The 19,055-nt window shown below is 41.9% G+C and overlaps 1 long non-coding RNA gene across 1 annotated transcript in view; it reads right to left on the reverse strand.

The window, feature by feature from the left end:
- Nucleotides 1–5,188: 5,188 nt before the first annotated feature.
- The window catches only part of LOC130855224 (uncharacterized), a 190,385-nt gene continuing 176,518 nt past the window's right edge, over nucleotides 5,189–19,055 (reverse strand). The window contains exons 2-3 of the long non-coding RNA XR_009054256.1: nucleotides 10,295–10,381; nucleotides 5,189–5,403 (exon numbers count right to left, since the gene is read on the reverse strand). This is a non-coding gene — a long non-coding RNA (uncharacterized LOC130855224). The remainder of the gene's footprint in view (nucleotides 5,404–10,294; nucleotides 10,382–19,055) is intronic.

Here is a 19,055-nt window from a genome sequence, read left to right on the forward strand (position 1 = left end):
GGGAAAAAAAAATCACCCCTAAAGTCCTGATTTTTTGTTTTTTCCACTTGAAAAATCATGAGATGGTCCCTAAGGAAGTGCGCCTTAAATTTAAGTGCACTCAATCCCTAGAGATCTTGTTAAAATTCAGATTCTGATTCAATCCGTCTAAGGTGGACCTGAGAGTCTGCATTTCTACCCAACACCCCTCGCCCCCCCCACCGCCCACCACCCATTATGATCGTGCTGCTGTTTGCAGGACCACACTATGCAGCCTTCCTATTTTGTGGGCAGCTAGTAACTAACACCCGCAAGATATGCCCCAACGCTAAGAAACGAGCAAACGGTATATCTGCAACAGTGCTCGGCAGGTTGAGATATTCACCGATCGCTGTCTGTTTGAAGGGAACTCTGCTGCTTGGTATTGATCTACATTTTATGTGTCTAGATTAGTTAGAGCCTATCAGCTCCTATTGGGGAATGAAACTTTATTCCAATTATCAGCCACCAACAGGTCCTTATCATTTGCTTCTTAGATTAATTGTTTTTTATTGCTGATTGATAGCACACCTGGCATCTAAGATCGAATCACCCCAGATTTCCTACGTGACATCGGATATGAAGCTGATGTTCTATGTCGTTCAATGGAAAACTATAATCTTTACCTAATTACATGCTGAAAAACAGGTAAGGCATCCTGTTTCCCAAATAAATAACCCATAGCATTTGTACCCTCTCTATACTGGAACACACTTTTATTTCCTTGCAGTTTCCTCATGATAGGAAGTTATTCAACTATACCGTATGCTTGAGACCCATTTATCTGAGAGATTTTGCATTTACTCTACACAGTGCTTTATAATTTACAAAAGTATTTTCACCTATGTTGACTCATTTGATTCTACAAAAAAGTGGTGAATTAGACAGGGAAGATAACATTTCCCCCATTGCAGAGGAGGAGACGACATCTCCAAAAATGTTGTGACAGGCAAGAACACAGCCAGGGTCTCCTGACTAAACTGCAGGCGCCTTCACTGCACTGCACGGCTCTCCTACTCTACCTCGGGTTCAACGTGCATTTGAGTCTGTGAGCAAGGAGGGTATGGATGCTGTAGCTAAAGGAAGAAGAAAGCAGGCGGCAGGGGAAGCTTGGCATCACTGTATTAGGAGAAACAAGGAAATAAGAGTAGAACATTGAAGCAGGTTGATGACTAGGAAAAATCTTAAGTTTCTGGTGACATATTTCAAAATTCCAGGTTTGGATTCTACAGGCCTGTAGCTTAAGAGGTGATTGACTCACTTCTTGGATGAATATCTTCAATTGCGCCCTAGTTTTAGGATCAGCAAAAATGCACTCAAGCCTAGTTCATTCATCCTATTCCATTTTCTACTGAATGCTGACGGTGTGTGAGGAAATCGTGCGGAGGCAAAGATGAAGACACATTCTTGAACCATAAAAAGCTTCTTATTTAGTAGAGAGGGATAATTGTTTCAATTACTCATGTACTGATTCATTTCAAATATGATGTGGCACTGTGCTACGTGCCAAACACTGTCCCAGGTGGAGAACAACGTCCGTGAAATGAGACAAAACCTCTGATGTTTTGTTATTCCACGTGAAAAATGATGGGGTGGCTCCTAAGGCAATGCGCCTTAAACTTAAATGCACTCAGTCCCTGGAGCGCTTGTTAAAAATGCAGTTTCTGATTCAATCAGTCTGGGTTGGGCCTGAGAGTCTGCATGTCTCACTAGCTCCCCCCATGATGATCACACTGCTGATGGGAGGACCACGCCATGAAGCCTTCCCCGACCTCAAAGACTTTACCTGGCCAGTATAGGATACAGAAAAAATTAGTACGATACATGCCACAGTGTGTGGGGGCGGGGGGGGGAGGTGATGCCCAAGTTTCCATAGAATCGTAGAGAAGGGTATTGATCCCAATGGTTTCTTTTGTTTTGTTTTGTTTTATTTGGCTGCACCGTGTCTTAGTTGCGGCATGCGAGATCTTCAGTTGACACATGCAGGATCTAGTTCCCTGACCAGGAACGGAACCCAGGCCCCCCGGAGCCTTAACCACTGGACCACCAGGGAAGTCCCTCTATCCCAATCTTGAAGAGTCAGGAGAAGTTTCCAAAAGGAAGGGGCATTTAAGCTGAGCCAAGCTGGAGTGTAGGGGAGAACATATGTGCACAGGCCTAGAAGCAATGGTGTATGGTAGATGTTTAACAATCATCTCTCTAGGGGTAGGCAACAAAACCCTAGTTTGTGGAATTTTCCAATTTCCTTGATATAAATACTCCCACCATAGCTGATTTTAGGCTACCAACAGGACATCACCGAACACATAATTGGGAAAAGATGTACACCAAACTCTCACAAGTGGGTACAAACTACTTCAGAGCATCATGACCAGAGGTGGAATTATGGTGCTTCTGGGGAACTCCAAGCTCCGGGAGTTCCCCAGAAGCAGAAGCATCCTATAGGGTAGAGCTGATCTGGGAGGGGAAGGGGGAGCAGACAGGGGAGAGGAATGCAGGCAGAGAAGAGAGTGATGGAAGGGAAGGCTGGAAATGGCCACGTGCCATTTTAAAGTCTGGACTTCATCCCGAGGTAAATATGGAGTCATCAAATGGTTTTGTTTTGTTTTTTTTTGTTTTTTTTGTGTTTTTTTTTTTTTATTATTTTTTGGGGGGTACACCCATCAAATGGTTTTAAGAAGGAAGTGACCTTGGTGAGAGTATCTGTAGAGTGATGGAGACAGAAGCCTGACCACAGTGCTCTGGAGTGTGAATGAGAAGAAATGAAGCTGACCTGGAGAGCAGAGACAGTGAGTACAAACAGTATCTACACTTACCTGCCAAGCAAAAAATGCAAGGACAAAAGTAGAAATTATTGGGTAACTTGAAGCCCCAAATCCCTGATTCAGGGATTTTTTTTTTTAATATGAAAAAAAATGATTACGTTTAAGTGAATAAGACAAAGAGGCAGTAGAGAGAAGCAGGGACCGCTGATAGAGGAAGGTCTCTGAGAGCAGGTAAGGATGGAAGCCCAAGTTCAGATGACCCAATACAGGGTAGAGTACTATAAGGACCATAAGATTAAGCACATTTTATTAATGCTAAAAAAAAAATCCAAAGTATTGCTTGGAGGGCAAGGCCCTTGTCTGTTCTGCTCAATGCTGCCTCCCCAGCACCTGGAAGAGAACCTGGAACATGGTGGGTGCTCGGCAAGTATTTGAGTGAATTAATGCGTGAACAGATAAGAGGAACCACCGATTAGGCACACACTTTGTGCCAGGGATGTGAAAAAAGTGGTCGTGTATATGCGCTCGCGTGCTCTCTCTCTTCTTTTCTTTCCTTCCTTCCTTTCTTCCTTCCTTTCTTTCTTTCTTTCTTTCTTTCTTTCTTTCTCTCTCTCTCTCTCTCTTTCTTTCTTCTTTTTCTTTTTCTTTCTTTCTCTTTCTTTCTTTCTTTCTTTCCTTCTTTCTTTCTTTTTCTCTTTCTTTTCTTTTTTGCTGCACGGTGCTGGCTTACAAGGATCTTAGTTCCCCCACCAGTGGGTAGAACAGGTGTCCTCAGCAGTGAAAGCACTGAGTCGTAACAACTGGACTACCAGGGAATTCCCACATATGCTCTTTAATTCTTACAACTGTTCCAAGAGGTGAATGATTGCTTCCACTTTACAGATGAGGAAAGAGACGTGTAGAGAGATTTAGAAATGAAGGAGTCCCGGAAATGCCACCCCAAAATATATTGCTTTGGTATGTTAATCATTTTGAGCTGAAGGCATTTGAGAAATAGCAGATGCAGGAAGGGCTCTCTGATCTACTCTTTTCTACCTAAAAACAGGACACAAAATTTACCAGGAGGTAGGTGCCCTCACTGTACCAGGAAGGGGACATCCTTGTCCCCAGAGAAGGGAATAGAAATTGAAAAGTGCAGTTGGTCCGCACAAACAAGCTTACAGAGATAACGTTATCTTCCACCATTTCTCCTCATGTAGTCACTTCCCCATGACTTACTGCCCCAACCCAAACCCCTTTGTCTGGTCCTTTCTTCAAAAGATATCATTTCTTTGTCTAAAATGTATGGAAACTTCCTGCTCTGCTCGTGTCTTCCGGTTGTCATTCTCTTGTGAACATACATGTAAAATTTGAATAAAATGTGTACACTTTTTTTCCCTGTTACTGTCTTATGTCAGTTTAATTCTCAGGCCCAGCTGGAGCCCCTAGGAGCATGGAGGGGAATTTTTTCCTCCCCTCCGCACACTTGCCCATAATCACACAACTCATGAGTGGCGGGCGTGGGATGTAATCCAAGCCAGTCTGATTCAAAGGCGTGCTTTGAATACTGAGGATGATTTTAAATGTCTGTCTTTTCAACATTCTATCACTTTGCCGCTTCACCCTGTTAGCAGAGTACTGACGCCTGAACTCACTCTAGATCAATTGAACCAGAATCGCTGGAGGTGGGACCCAGGCATCCATATAGTTTAAAATTTTTTTCAGGTGATTCTACTGTGCAGAGAAGGCTGGAACCTACTTCATTAGCTCATTTCCTAATTTGAGGTTATAGATATTATCTCCCTGCCATTTAATTTTGAAGGAAAATTTTTTCAAGTAAATCAAACTAAACATTTTATCTTATTTTCCTCAGGTAAGTAACATACCAGGCACACAGTAAGCATCCTGTAATTGGAAAGTGTTGGCTATAGTACTAACCCAGTACCTGTACAGAGAAATATTAAATATTTGAGATAAAAATTGAAAATATTTGAAAAAGGAAAAGGAAAATGTGTGATACGTTGCATCAATAGAAGAAGTGTATATAAGCTAATCACAGAAAGACAGGAGAACATAGCAGTTGGGCATGCAGCGTGTGGCCACAAATCCCAGCTCAAATGTTCACTAACTGTGTGATCTTCAGCAGGTTACTTAACCTCTCTGTGCACTAGTTTCTTCTCCTATAAAATGGAATTAATGAAATGAGGTAATATGTGTAAAGCACATGGAGTACAGAAGCATTCTGTGCTGGCCAGAGTTGTAATTGCCTATCTTTCCCTCCTTGAGTAAGAAAAGTTTGTTTTCTTCCCAGCTATATCTCCTATCCTTAGAACAGAACCTGCCACAATGTGGCCTTCCATAAATGCCTATTATGGTTATTTTAAAAATAAGATAATTATGTAAAATAAATGTCAAGAATGTGTGTTTATGCCACTCAAATTTATTCCTTGAGTCTAAAGCTAAAAATATAAAATTTACTCATAAATCATGTTGACATCATACTTTTAGAGGAACTTGGTAAGCCACTCTGAAATAAAGAAACTGGGGTCCAGGCAGTCCAGGACTCTGTGTTTCCACTGCAGGGGGCACGGGTTCCATCCCCGGTCCAGGAACTAAGATCCTGCATGCCGCTCAGAGAGGCCTAAGATAAAATAAAACAAAATAAAATAAAATAAGATAAAATAAAGAAACTGATAGCACCATTTTAAAAGTATGATTAGACAGTCAAATGTTAAATTTTACATACGTTATCATCCAAATAATATTGATCTTAGGTTAGAATAAAAATATGCAAAAATGAAAATAGCTTAATTTTAAGATTGTAGAACCGCAGTGATTTTATCCTTTTTCTCAGTTTTCTTTGTTATTATATCATCACTTTATACACTGTTTCTCCCTACTATTATTAAACAGACAGCAGCTTCACCTGCTCTTGAGAAGGAGAAAGAAAAGACAGGAAATATTCCAACAGTTGAACTGCACTGAATTAGCTTAATGGGGCCCTTTTAATGGCTGGAAATTTTTCATGGAAGGGCTCCAGCCACTCCACGACTTGTGAAAAAATCATTTAGGAAGCTTCTGCCTTATGAGTGATTCATAACCCTTAGGGAAGTTGGAGCAAAGAAATGTCCAATGTGCCTATGAATCACCCTTCAGATACTGGTATTCTCTTCAATAAGCCACTGTAAGAGGAAAAAATCATCATGCCACACAAGCTTCTGAGACCTGTTATCACTTTGTAGATTGAGTAACCCTTGGAGACAAGGCAATCTCCTGGCTAGACAGCCTGGAAACAGCTTCCAGACCAATCAGCTCCCTGGAAACAGTTTTTGGACCAATCAACCACCTGGAAACAGTGCCTGGACCAATCGCTGTTTTCTAAGAACTGTTTCTCCTAAAATCTGCCATTGCTGCCTTGCAAACCAAAACCAGAGAAATAAAACATACCTGAATTATTTCTATGCTGACCTCACATGTCCCAGTCCATCTGATGGCCTATTTGAGAAGTACCTGGAACTCTGTGCCCCTCAGTGGAATGCATTCTGTACTGAACAATTTTTTTAGCCACGTCAAATCCTTTGTGGAATGAGGTAAGGAATAAATACATTTCAGAATATATCGTTTTGTGCATTGTAATGGTTTTGATCTTATTTTATGAGTGGTTTTCAAATTCAGACTAGGTGGTTGTCAACCTTGGTTACACCCTAGAATCACCTGAGGAGTTTTAAAAATTCTGATGCCCAGGCCTCCCTCTAGACCAATTAAATCAGACTTCCTGCTGTCTGTGTTTGTTAAAGTTCCACAGATGATTCTAGTGTGCATCTTAAGTTGAAAACAACTGCGTAACTGTATCTTAACTAGATTAAAAGCTCACCAAAGGCAAGGCCGCTTCTTGTATTTTGCTTTATCTCACCCCATGCAGCCTAGTACAGTTTTTCTGCCTAAACTAGGCAACTGGTTGATAGTAAGAGCAGGGAGTTACAGACAGATCCCTGGGATTTGGGGTAAGATCAGAATTATGTCATCCTCTGCGTTCAGGAGGGGAATACGGAGCAGTTTGTAAGCGTTTGTTCTTCTGGACTCAGATCTGTGTTTGAGGTCCTGCTCTGTCACCACCCAGCTCTCTGTCCTAAATTAAATTCATTGTAAAATGAAGAAATAAAAGTATCTATTTGGAAGGGTGTCATAGGATTATACCAGATAATGTAAGGAAAGCACTCAGCTTGACCCTTGGTACATGCTCCACAAAGAGCAAACTAAGAATAAACGCAAAATAATTGAGATGACCCACTTGCAAAAGTAATCCTTCCTAAGAGATGATTTGTACCATTGGTGGGGGCGCTTAGAAAGTAACCAAAGTAACAGTGTTCAAAATGTACCCTCAGGCCTGTTATTTGACTAAACAGAAATGTAATGTGATCAACCCTCCTGTAATTTGAACATTTCAATTGACATTATAGTAATGGAAGTGTCATTGCCTGCACAGACCATAAAAAAAGAAAACACTAGAGAGAGAGAAAAAAAGAAAAGAAAAAAAGAGGTAGAGAGAGTTTGTTGCAATGCAAATAGAAGTGATTGTTCGTTTTCCTCTTGAGAGCAAGGAAAACAAGAAACATTGAGCAGCCTAGAGGAGAAAGATAACCTGGCCTGAAAGAGTTAAACAATCTTGGTTATTCTTTAGCTGTTACTGCTAACAAACACTTGTAGCTAGACTTGTCCTTCACAAAGCTGATTACTCTCTGACTCCATACACCTGGCATTTCGTCCCTCACCACACCCCCTTATAGCACTCTTCATTTCAGAAAGAAGGTCATGAGCTGATAACTTCAGGGACACCAGACCCAGTTGCTGCGCTGCCTGATGCCAGCTTTGGCCATGAATTTGCAGAAGAAAACAATGCAAGATCCTCACCACTTGGACTCATCATTTACCTGGGCTTCGAGCCCCACGTATAAAATCTTCCCCAGCTCCCAAGGAGGGGGGCCACAGTTCTTGAGGCGCTAGCCTGCTGTGTCTTCCCTTCTGCCTGGCAGAAAAATAAAGCCATCTCTTCTTCCAAAATCTCTCTGTCTCCGTTTTCTATTCAGCCTCGGTGCACAGAGTAGCTGTTATTACGGTGACAAGTTTATGGTGCATCTCTAGCACCTTATGGGAGAAAGAACCTATCTTCCACGGTGGGAGCATTTTTGACCCAATTTTGGGAGACTTTCCTGGATTATTGGAAGAAGAAATTGTGCAGCTACTGCAGCTGCAACTAGATTCACTAATATCGATAGGCCCTTCTGGAAGCAGGAACTCCCTGGAGAATATCCAGCCTTATCTAATTACAGAACTTCCTCTATCTGCAAGTTAGAACCATAAATCCCTCTCAAAACTCAAAGTAGAGAAGGAAAAAGTTTTCAAAACTTAATCACATTTGCATTTCAAGTTCTTAGGGCAGGAACTTCTCCTTTTGATTAATCTCCGTTAGCCATAATAATGCCAGCTCCCATGTACGTGAAGGATTTGATTCCTCCAGCATCTAAAAGAAGCCTTCCGCTATTGGCTTATGAGATTTCATTTTTGCAAGCATGTAGTACCTGCCCCTCCACCCAGCTAGGAGTTTCACCAATATGAATCACTGGTCATGAGTGAAATTGGAAATTTCTCCTATCATGAATATACAGGGAGGGACTAAACTCATTGTAAAAACAGAAGGCCATTTTTATTATATCATCCAGGAAGTAAAGCATTATTTAATGAATTCAAACTATTTTCTAGACGATGCCCTTGTGTCCTCAATGTTATTGCAGTTCCTTAAGTTTTTCTTAGTAAATAATACTCCTGTGGCTTGAGAGAGCTAGTATAGCAGTACAGATGCATAATTTATTTCCCAGGACACGGATAACATAGGGTCAAAATTGTAATTTGTCACACATATATGCTACAAATGTGATTATACAATGACAGTTTTTTCACACATTGTCTAGTCGTTCCAGTCACATTCGTTGACACGAATGTCATTTTTCCCGTTGGAGTCCCCTGACACCTTTGTTGAAAACAAATTAACTATATAAGTGTGAGCCTACTTCTGGATTTTGTTCTGTTCCATTGATCTATTTACACCAATATACTCTGTCTTGATGACTGTAGTTTTTTAGTAATTCTTGACATCTCAAACTTTGTCCTTTTTCAAGCTCATCTTAGCTATTCTCTGTCTTTTACAATTTCACATAACCTTTACAATCAGCTTGTGAATTTCTTTTTAAATAATCCTGCCGTGATTCTGATTGGGAGGGCTCTGACTGTGTAGATCAATTTATGGGGGGTTGATATCATAGTAAGATGAAGATTTCTCATCATGAGCAATTTCCACTGTTTACTTGGATTTTTAATTTCCCAGCATAATATTTTATATTTTTCAGTATAGATGTTTTGCACATTTTTTGTTAAATTCGTTCATTCCTAAGTATTTTGTTTTGATGTTTTCATAAATGGTATTTTTTTTTTAATTTCATATATGGCCCAGTAGCATAAACTATATCTTGGTGAATGTCTGAGGTGCACTTGTAAAGAATGTATGTATGCTCTGCAATTGTTGTGTCATCTAAATATGTCAATTAGGTCAAGCTGGTAAGAATGTTATTCAAATCTCCTATATCTTTATTGATATTTTTGTCTATTTATTCTATCACATACTGAAGGACAAGTATTCAAATCTCCAAGTATAACTGCAGATCTATTCCTCTCTTGTCAATTTTTGCTTTCGAATACGTTAATGCTCTGTTACTAGGTGATCACACACTTGGAATTATTATGTTTTCTGATTGATTGACCTTTCATTGTTACAATACCATTCTTTATTCCTGGAAATACTCTTTGTCTTTAAATTTACTTCACCTGATATGTAGAAATACTAGCTTTCTGATGCTTAGTGTTTGCATGGTATAAAGAAATAGTTTAAAATTTAAGGAGGATAAAATATATCTATCTATGTCTGTATATTTAAATGCATCTCTTGTAAACAGCATGTAGTTGGGTCTTGCTTTTTATCCAGGCTGACAATCTCTGGCTTTTAATTGGAGAGTTCAGTTCTCTTATATTTGGTGTGTTTATGTTATAGGTAGATTTAAGTTTACCATCTTGCTATTTGTTTTTTATTTGGTTTTCCTTTGGGTTGAGGTTTTTTGGGTTTTGGGTTTGGGTTTTTTCTTTCTTTTTTTATACTCTAGCTTATCTCCTCTTTTGGCTTTTTGGCTAATATTTTTAAAGTGATTACTAGAGATTTCAATATACATCCTTAATTCCTCACAATCTACATTGAATTGATATTGTGTTACTTCATGTATAAAGACCTTATAACAGTATATGATAATAATTTTTAGTAAAAGTTGTATCTTTTTTGAAACTTCAAATTTTTGTGTACATATTTAGCAAAACCCATCAAATGGAATACTTAAGTTGTTTGCATATCACTGTATATGACTTTTACCACACACACAAAAGGAACCATGAACAAATATTAAACTTTATGTTATGGTATGCATACTGACGTGTCCAGGGATGAAGTTGACTGATGTCTCCAACTGCTTTAATATGCAGCAAAAATAAGATGGATTGATGGATGGTGAGGGGAATGGCTAGATGGATAGAAATGCAACAAAGACAGAAAAAAATTACTGGTAGAATATAGGTGATTCTTTCCATTTTACTCTTTGAAAATTTTTATAACAAATGCTGGATACAAAAGCCAATCTTTTAATTTGGCATAAAAATTAAATTTTAATCTATTTTGTAATGTCAATTAATTACATGATGAAACCTTAAGGGCAGAAATAATTATGCACATAAACTGTTCTGGTGATGTCCTTCCATTCTAGCCCAGTGAATCCTTGACCTTGGTTTTTGTTTTATTTTTCTTAATTTTTAAATATTTATTTATTTATTTATTTATTTACCATTGAGCCTGGTCCCACGGCAGTGAAAGCACCAAGTCCTAAACCCTGGACTGCCAGGGAAGTTCCTCCTTAATCTTGTTAATTCCAGATCTGGCCTGAATCCTAAATTCAAGGCTGCACAAGATCTCACTCTTGCTTACCCTTCCAATCTCACCTAGCACCCCTCTTCTCACTCTACACACCAAGCACATGAAACTTTCAGTTCCCTGAATGCCCCAGGATTGATCTCACCTGAGGCCTCAAAGCCTCCACTTAAACTGTTTCCTTGATTGGAATGCTGTCCTCCCCAACCCTCCTGTTCTTTAGGAAAAATCACGCTCACCATTTACGTTTCAACAGAAACATCATTTCCCCAGTAAAACACTCCCTCCTCTCCCAAAGTAGGTCAGGTTCCTGTCCTGGAGGAACTATGGGAAGCACCTCCCAGGGCCTGAGCTGCTCTGAAGCCAGCACAGCACCGTGGAGTTTCCTGCTCAAAGCAAACCTTTGTAAGCTGTCCTTAAGCAAGGCATTCCCCTTTTCAGAATGAAGGAGGAGTGTGTGAAGCACCTAAAAATCCCCAATTAAAAACCTGTTTTGGTTTAGAAGTCATGCTTGCTTGCTTCTCATGTTATATCATCAGGAAGAAATATGCCCCCTCAGTCCCCCAAATAAGGGAAGAAAGTTGTGATTGGATGTTACCCTGGACCCACAACTTCTACCCTCAGGAAGCAATGAAATGGGTCAGAACACCAGCAACCACACACACACACAAGCGCACACACACACACATACACAGAGAAGCAGTCAGGGAGTGTGTGCAGTAGCTCATCAGCAATCTATGAGCTAAATCCCCTTGCTGCCCGCCCTCCCCAACTCCCCACCCTCCCCAGCTCCCCACCCTCCCCAACCCCTCCACCCCCATCCCTCCAGCATGCCCAGTTGCCAGCTCTCCCCTGCAAAGCCATCTGGGCATATGCAAAGCTCCACCTTTAGTCAGAGGTCTAGAAGCAGTGCCTTTATAACAATAGTGATTAACTGGAGTCACAGGAAACAGAGAGTCAGTGAAAACCTTGGCTTAGTTGCTGCTTTTTGGTGCCCTGAGTTGTCTGTCTCGTTAAAAGAAAAGACGTAGAACCAGACCTGATTCTGAAAAGAGAAGGGAAGCAGCTCCAAATCTGACAAAGCCCAGAACAGCCTTCAACTCCACGACTCCCATCCCCCTCTGCTCTTCTCTTTGTAAAACAGACTCCATCCTTTCTTCAGTGATCCTCTTCCCATCGTGAGCTAAGTTCCATGAAGGCAGAAACATGTCTGTCCTGCTCCCTGTGGTATTTCAGCAGCTAGTGCAGAATAAGACCACAATAGGAATTCCCTGGCGGTCCAGTGGTTAGGAATCCACGCTTTCACTGCTAAGGGCACGAGAATCCCTGGTTGGGGAACTAAGATCCCGTAAGCCGTGTGGCGTGATCAAAAAAAGAAAGAAAGAAAAGAAAAAAAAAGACCTCAATAAATACTAGTTGAAGAAAGGGAAAAAAAGAAAGAAAGAAAGGAATCTCTGTCTCTTCTTCATTGTAACACCTTTCTGTATCTTAATCCTAAATGCCCATTTATTGCCTGCATTCTTCACTGCACTCGTTCATTTATTCTTTCATATAGTCATTTATTTAACTGACATTTATACAACACCTGCTAAGCATGGAGGAAGCAAGTATTAGAGATTACAGATTCCCTGCCCTTGAGAAACCCATAATCCAGAAGAAACCCACAAACCAGCAAAGAAAACACCACCACCCAAGGTGGAAGTGCTACAATAGGGCAGGAAGGGGGCGACAGACATGAGAAGTAAAACAGCAATGAGGAACTCTCTCTCCTATCAAATTAGCAAACACAGGGAATTCCCTGGCCGTCTAGTGGTTAGGACAATGCACTCTCACTGCCGAGGACCCGGGTTTGATCCCCGGTCAGGGAACTAAGATCCCACATGCTGTGCGGCGTGGCCAAAAAACCCCCCAAAATTAGCAAAAATAAAAATAAAAGAGTAATAAGTCAATCCCTCCTTGTTCCTTTCTAACAGAATCCCAGTCTTTCTTTGGGTGTTCATGCCTCATCCATGCAGTCAGGTGACTCAAGAGAAGCTGACTTCATCCGGGGATCCAAAGGCCAATTCCAAGTAAACCAAAGATCATAATCCCATTCAGTGGGGGGCCGGTGATTGGTTCAAAACCCAAGCTTAAGGTCAGGTTCCCCCAGGAACTATTCTATGTCCAAGAAAAAGCACATGACCTAAACATGGCCGAGTCAGACTGAAAAGTGGCACTTTATTCCATCATTAGGGTAGCGTTTCTCCCCCTCACAAGCAAGGAAGCAGGCTGCCCCAGCCTGTGACGTGAGGCGGCCCTGAGGACAGGGTCCACCCGTGGGGGGAATGGGGAGCGACTACAGATATAACTGCAAAAAATAGGGTAGAAATTCAAATTAGAGCATGCCTGGAGCCTGCCCTACTTCTGCGGTTCCCGTTATAGCCATGATTATCATACATTCTCTATTGTTTAAGACAATCTGTGTTGGTTGTTAACTTGGATCCAAAAGTATCCTAACTGAAAAAGCAAAGGTATTGTGAAGCTGTGTAATAATATAGGGAAATGTTTATGCTAATACTACTGGCCCCCCAAAAGTAGACTACCAAAGAATACACACATAGTCAGTACAGCAATACTTTAAAACCTATGAGAATAGTTATAAAAATACTAACAGTGCTTGTATTTGGATAGATGTACTACTGAGGAATAATTTTTAGATCTCACAGTTTTCTATAATACGTATATGTTACTGATATTGTGAAAAAATGTTTAAAGATTTGGTGGAAACATAGAGGAATGAATGCCTACCTCTATCTAGGGAAGTCGGAGCAGGCTTTATGAGGAAGTGATGTGACCTTGATGCTATCAGGAATGTCATTCACCAGAGGAAAAAGAGAGGCAATTCTAGGTCATACTCGCTTCCTTTGTTAGATTTGGGCTAATAAATGAACTCCTGCCAGCCTCAGGGTCCTCCTTTTAAACTGGGGATAGTATGACATACCTCTCAGAGTTCTGGTTGGAGATGATGATGATGGGATGATGATTGATGTTATGTCAGAGGCAGAGTCATGAAAGTGCATGGCTGGTTCAGGGAGATTAGAATATCTCAGTATGTTTGGAGCATAGGACACACAGTAGAAATGGACCAGCAACCAGATCGTGAAGGGCCTTGGACGCCCTATGGGAGATAGAGCTTCCAATAAGCTTGACGTCTTATCCCGTTTGGGACAGTGAGACTCAGATGTCATTGGAGATTGTTCTTGGATTCTGACTGGGCCACTGTGGTTGCTTAGAAATGTACTAAGCCTGCTTCACACCATCCCTAATACCAACCCGAGAAAAGGCAGAGGTAAATATCCCCAGAGCAGGGTGCTACCCTGAGAAAGTTTGCTACCTGAGAAAGTTAACTCATAGTTCACACCAACAAGCTGTCAGGAACACAGAAGAGCCATTGGCCTCTGAGAACAACTGGCCATTCTGAGAATGACTGAGATGGTCCCTTCTCGAAGGACATTGGTCCAGTGGTAGCATCAGCATAGGTGCCTTTATGGAAACTTGAGGAAAAGGAAAGCTTGGCTTTCCCTTAGGGGGGATGCTGCCAAGTCTTGTTTTGTTTTTGTTTCATTTTGTTTTTTGTATTTTTAATTTTTTTTAATTGAAGTATAGTTAATTTACAATGTCATGTTAGTTTCAGGTTACAGCACAGTAATTCAATTTTATATATATATAAAATACCGATATATATATTTTTATATTCAATTATATATTTTTATATATATTCTTTCTCATATTTTTTCTTTATGGGTTATTACAAAATATTGAGCATAGTTCCTTATGCTGTACAGTAGGTCTTTGTTGGTTATCTATTTTATATATGGTAGTGTATATATTTGAATCCCAAATTCCTACTTAACTCTTCCCCCACCCAAGTCTTGTTTTGTTAAGCACATTTACCAGATTGGAAATTACACATTTTGGCCTGCGGTGTTTAGAGCATCTTTTCACCATCTCCATCATGCTTTCGACAATCACATTACTTGCCAAGGAGTTTGCTTTTCTCCTGTAAGCTACTGGTTCTTCCCTCCTGTGGAGCCACAGAACTTTTTGAGAATGTAATGAAGGCTACACACCCTTTCCCAGGAAATGGATATATTCAGGTCATTGGTCTGCACGTCTTCAAAGTGTTCCTGGCCCCTTGTCCATATATCTGCCTAATGTCTGTGGACCATGGGTTAAGGACCTCTGCTGCAGAGGATGGCGAGTCTTGGAAGGGTTTTTTAAGAAAGAGAGCAGCCAATCACTCCAGTAGTGCTGCGGAAATGGATTCGGAGGTAGATGGAGTGAAGATGAGACTGAAGGCGGGAACACCACTTGTGAGGCCACCACAAAACTCCACAGGCCTGGATTTTCCTGATGGTACAGTGGTTAAGACTCCGAGCTTCCAATGCAGGGGGTGCAAGTTCGATCCCTAGCTGGGGAAGTTCTGCATGCTGTGCAGCATGGCCAAAAGTCCACAGTCCTGAACTAGAGAGGTGTCAAAAGCAAAAGAGAGAAAGTGGCAGCTTGGAGAGAAAGCCTGTATGGTCTTTGTCACGCTTGAACGAGAGGATGGGTTTGGAGAACCCTCATTTACCTTCGGTCACCAAGGTTGAAGCTTTGAGACGCCAGTAGAGTCAGTTCTAAGCTGCCTAACATTTAGGTCTCCACATGCCCTCTCCCCTCAAATACAGAAACCAAAATTTCCAATTGGGCAGATGTTTATGATCTATAATATTTTTTTAAAAATGAAAGTAACAGGGCTTCCATGGTGGTTCAGTGGTTAAGAATCCGCCTACCAATGCAAGGGACACGGGTTCGATCCCTGGGCCAGGAGGATCCCACCTGCCGCGCAGCAACTAAGCCTGTGTGCCACAACTACTGAGCCTGTGCTCTAGAGCCCATGAGCCACAGCTATTGAGCCCGTGTGCCACAACTACTGAAGCCTGCACACCTAGAGCCTGTGCTCTGCAAGAAGAGAAGCTGCCTCAATGAGAAGCCCGTGCACCAAAATGGAGTAGGCCCCACTCACTGCAACTACAGAAAGTTCGCGCACAGCAACGAAGACCCAATGCAGCCAATAAACAAAATAAAATTTAAAAAAATGAAAGTAACACAGAATAAATTTACTGAAAGTTCTGGTCCTCTGGAAGTACCCTCCATAATAAATCTTCTATATCAACTTTAAAAAATAAAAATAGGAACAATTTCTCAGAAAGCATCATTTTATATTCCAACAGAAATCTATTTTTTTGATAATGTTCGTTGAAGGAGCCACCTAGAAACAATCAATTTTCAAAAGAACATAGAGTACTTCTACAAAGATATGGATTTCCTTTTCTAACTTAATGACTCACCAGCAAAATCCTTTAGAATTGGAAGGCTCTGTACTTGGTGAGAGTGCAAACGTTAGTCACTGACTTATTCCCCTGAGTATCATTTGGAAGAAACTTCTGTGTAAATCTGAATACTGTAAACCTGTAAATCATGAATCTTTTCGAATCTAGTTTCTCTGTTAATGGTGTCTAATGCTTGAGAGCAGAATCACGAATGGGGTGGGGGCGGGGAATCTGAGATCTGTACTGGGCTAAACTCTGCAAAAACTTCCACTGAACCTACACTCAGAGGGCCAGCTGCATATTCAGCACAAATGAAAACAGAGAACCAGGCCTTTGGGCGAGCAGACCTAACTTTTTAACCACAGTTACAAGAACTGATGCCTTTAGGTGGGGTAAATATTCCCAGAGTTCCTGAATTTATCACAGGAAAGGGACACTAAAAAGGAAAGTCATTCATGAGTTAAGTGCATCGTTACAGAACATGCTGTGTCATGAAGGCCATGTGCATGGCGCCGAAATAATGTCTAATGGGGGAATGACTTGATCTAGGAATACTGGAGGGATTCTTTTTTTAATTAATTTATTTATTTTATTGGCTGTGTTGGGACTTTTTTTGCTGTGTGCGGGCTTTCTTTTTTAGTTGCGGTGAGTGGGGGCTACTCTTTGTTGTGGTGCACGGGCTCCTCATTGCCGTGGCTTCTCTTGTTGCAGAGCACAGGCTCTAGGCGCTTGGGCTTCAGTAGTTGCAGCACATGGGCTCACTAGTTGTGACTCACGGGCTTAGTTGGTCCGCGGCACGTGGGATCTTCCTGGAGCAGGGATCGAACCTGTGTCCCCTGCATTGGCAGGCAGATTCTTAACCACTGCGCCACCTAGGAAGCACCATGGAAGAATTTTCTTTCTCTTTTTTCTTTCTTCTTTTTTCCTGGAGGAATTTTCTCAAGATGACTCAGTTATCCACTGGTGCATAACAAACTACTCCAAAATGAAATGACTAAAAACAACAATCTTGAAGAAGAGAAGGCTTTTATGTGCTCACGATTTTTTAATTTGGGCTCAGCTGGTCCATTCCTCTGCAGGTCTTGACAGGGGTCACTCACGCAGCTGCCTGCAGCTGGCACGTAAGCTGGGACACAGCTAGGATTCTCTCGTGTGGTCTCTCCATTGGGTCTCTCCAGCAGGGGAATCAGACCTTTGATATGTTGGCCCAAGTCTTCCAAGAGCACAAAAGCGCAAGCTGCTTTTCCTAATGGTTAGTCTTGGGACTGGCACAGCCCCATTAGGTGCTGAATTCTACTGGTTACAGCAGTCACGGCGCCAATCCAGAGTCTAGGCGAAGGGACTACACAAGGGCATGAATACTGGAAGGTATAATTTATTAGAGGCCACATTGTAACAAACTACCAGAGTGACACTAGTCAGAGATCTGGAAGATGAGTAGGAGATAACTGGGCAAAGAGGGAGGAAGATTGTTCCAGGCAGGGGCAATGGTACCTGCAAAGCAATTATGGCAGAGGGCCACAAGAGCTTCTAAGTGACTGAAGGAAACCAGTGTAGGGACTTCCCTGGTGACGCAGTGGTTAAGAATCCGCCCACCAGTGCAGCGGACACGGGTTTGATCCCTGGGCCAGGAAGATCCCACATGCCTCGGAGCAACTAAGCCTGAGCGTCACAACTACTGAGCCTGTGCTCTAGAGCCCACAAGCCACAACTACGGAGCCGTTGAGCTGCAACTACTGAAGCTTGTGTGCCTAGAGCCCGTGCTCCCCCACAAGAGAAGCCACCGCACCTTGCACTGCAAGGAAGAGTAGCTCCCGCTTGCCACAACTAGAGAAAGCCTGCACACGGCAACAACAACCCAATGCAGCCAAAAATAAATAAATAGATAAATATTTTTAAAAAACAGAAAAAAGAAAACAAACAAACAAACAAAAAAAACAGTGTAGCTGGAGTGCAGAAATCAGGGGAGAGTGCTTACAGGCAGGAAAGGGCCAGACCACACCACGTCATTATACCCCTTAGCTATCTTCTATGCGCAAGTGGTAAAATCCCAAAGGAAACTGGTTTAAGCAAAAATATAGACAAAAACAAAGAAATCAACAAAACAAAAAGAGAAAGAGAAGGAGAGAATTTATTTGTTCATTTCCCTGAAAAGCCCAGGGCACATTTCACTTCAAGTATGGCTGTATCCAGGGCTCAGATGATGCCGCCAGGATTTGTCTACCTCTGTCCCTTAGCTCTGCCTTCCTCTTGGTTGCCTTTGCGCTCAGACAACTTCTGATGCTCCAGGCTTACACACTTCCGGATTTAAGTCCTATAGATAGCCAGTGGGAAGTTGTTGTATAACAAAGGGAGTTCAACTCGAGGATGGAAGATGCCTTAGAGGACTGGGTTGGGGAGGGTGGGGGGGACTCGAGGGAGGGTGGGGGCGGAGTCGAGGGAGGGAGGGAATATGGGGATATGTGTATAAAAACAGATGATTGAACTTGGTGTACCCCCCAAAAAATAATAAATAAATAAAATTAATAAAAAAAAAAAAAAAGAGAGAGCTCCTTTCTTCTCTGACTGAACCGTCAGCCAATGTTCCGGGATATCAGAATCGGTCTGGGACCCAGCAGGAATCAGATGCCACACTCCAGGTAGGATAATTTAAAAAGAACTCATGTACAAGAGGACTAACTCAGTGCTGTGCTGGAGCTGGCCCATAACATCTCACAAATGCCAACTCAGCATCTCCTCCCAACTCTGTGCAGTGACTTCACGCTGGTAGCTTGAAGCAGGCCAGGATGAGAATATTTACACTACAGCAGCTGGCAGGTGCTAGAAATTAAGGCTCTCCCCCGCCCCCGCCCCCATTCCACCCTCCCCCCCCCTCCCCCCCCCCCCCCCCCCGCCCCACACACACACTGCAGCTATTTA

Source organism: Hippopotamus amphibius, chromosome 6 (assembly GCF_030028045.1).
Source record: "Hippopotamus amphibius kiboko isolate mHipAmp2 chromosome 6, mHipAmp2.hap2, whole genome shotgun sequence".
NCBI lineage: Eukaryota > Metazoa > Chordata > Mammalia > Artiodactyla > Hippopotamidae > Hippopotamus > Hippopotamus amphibius.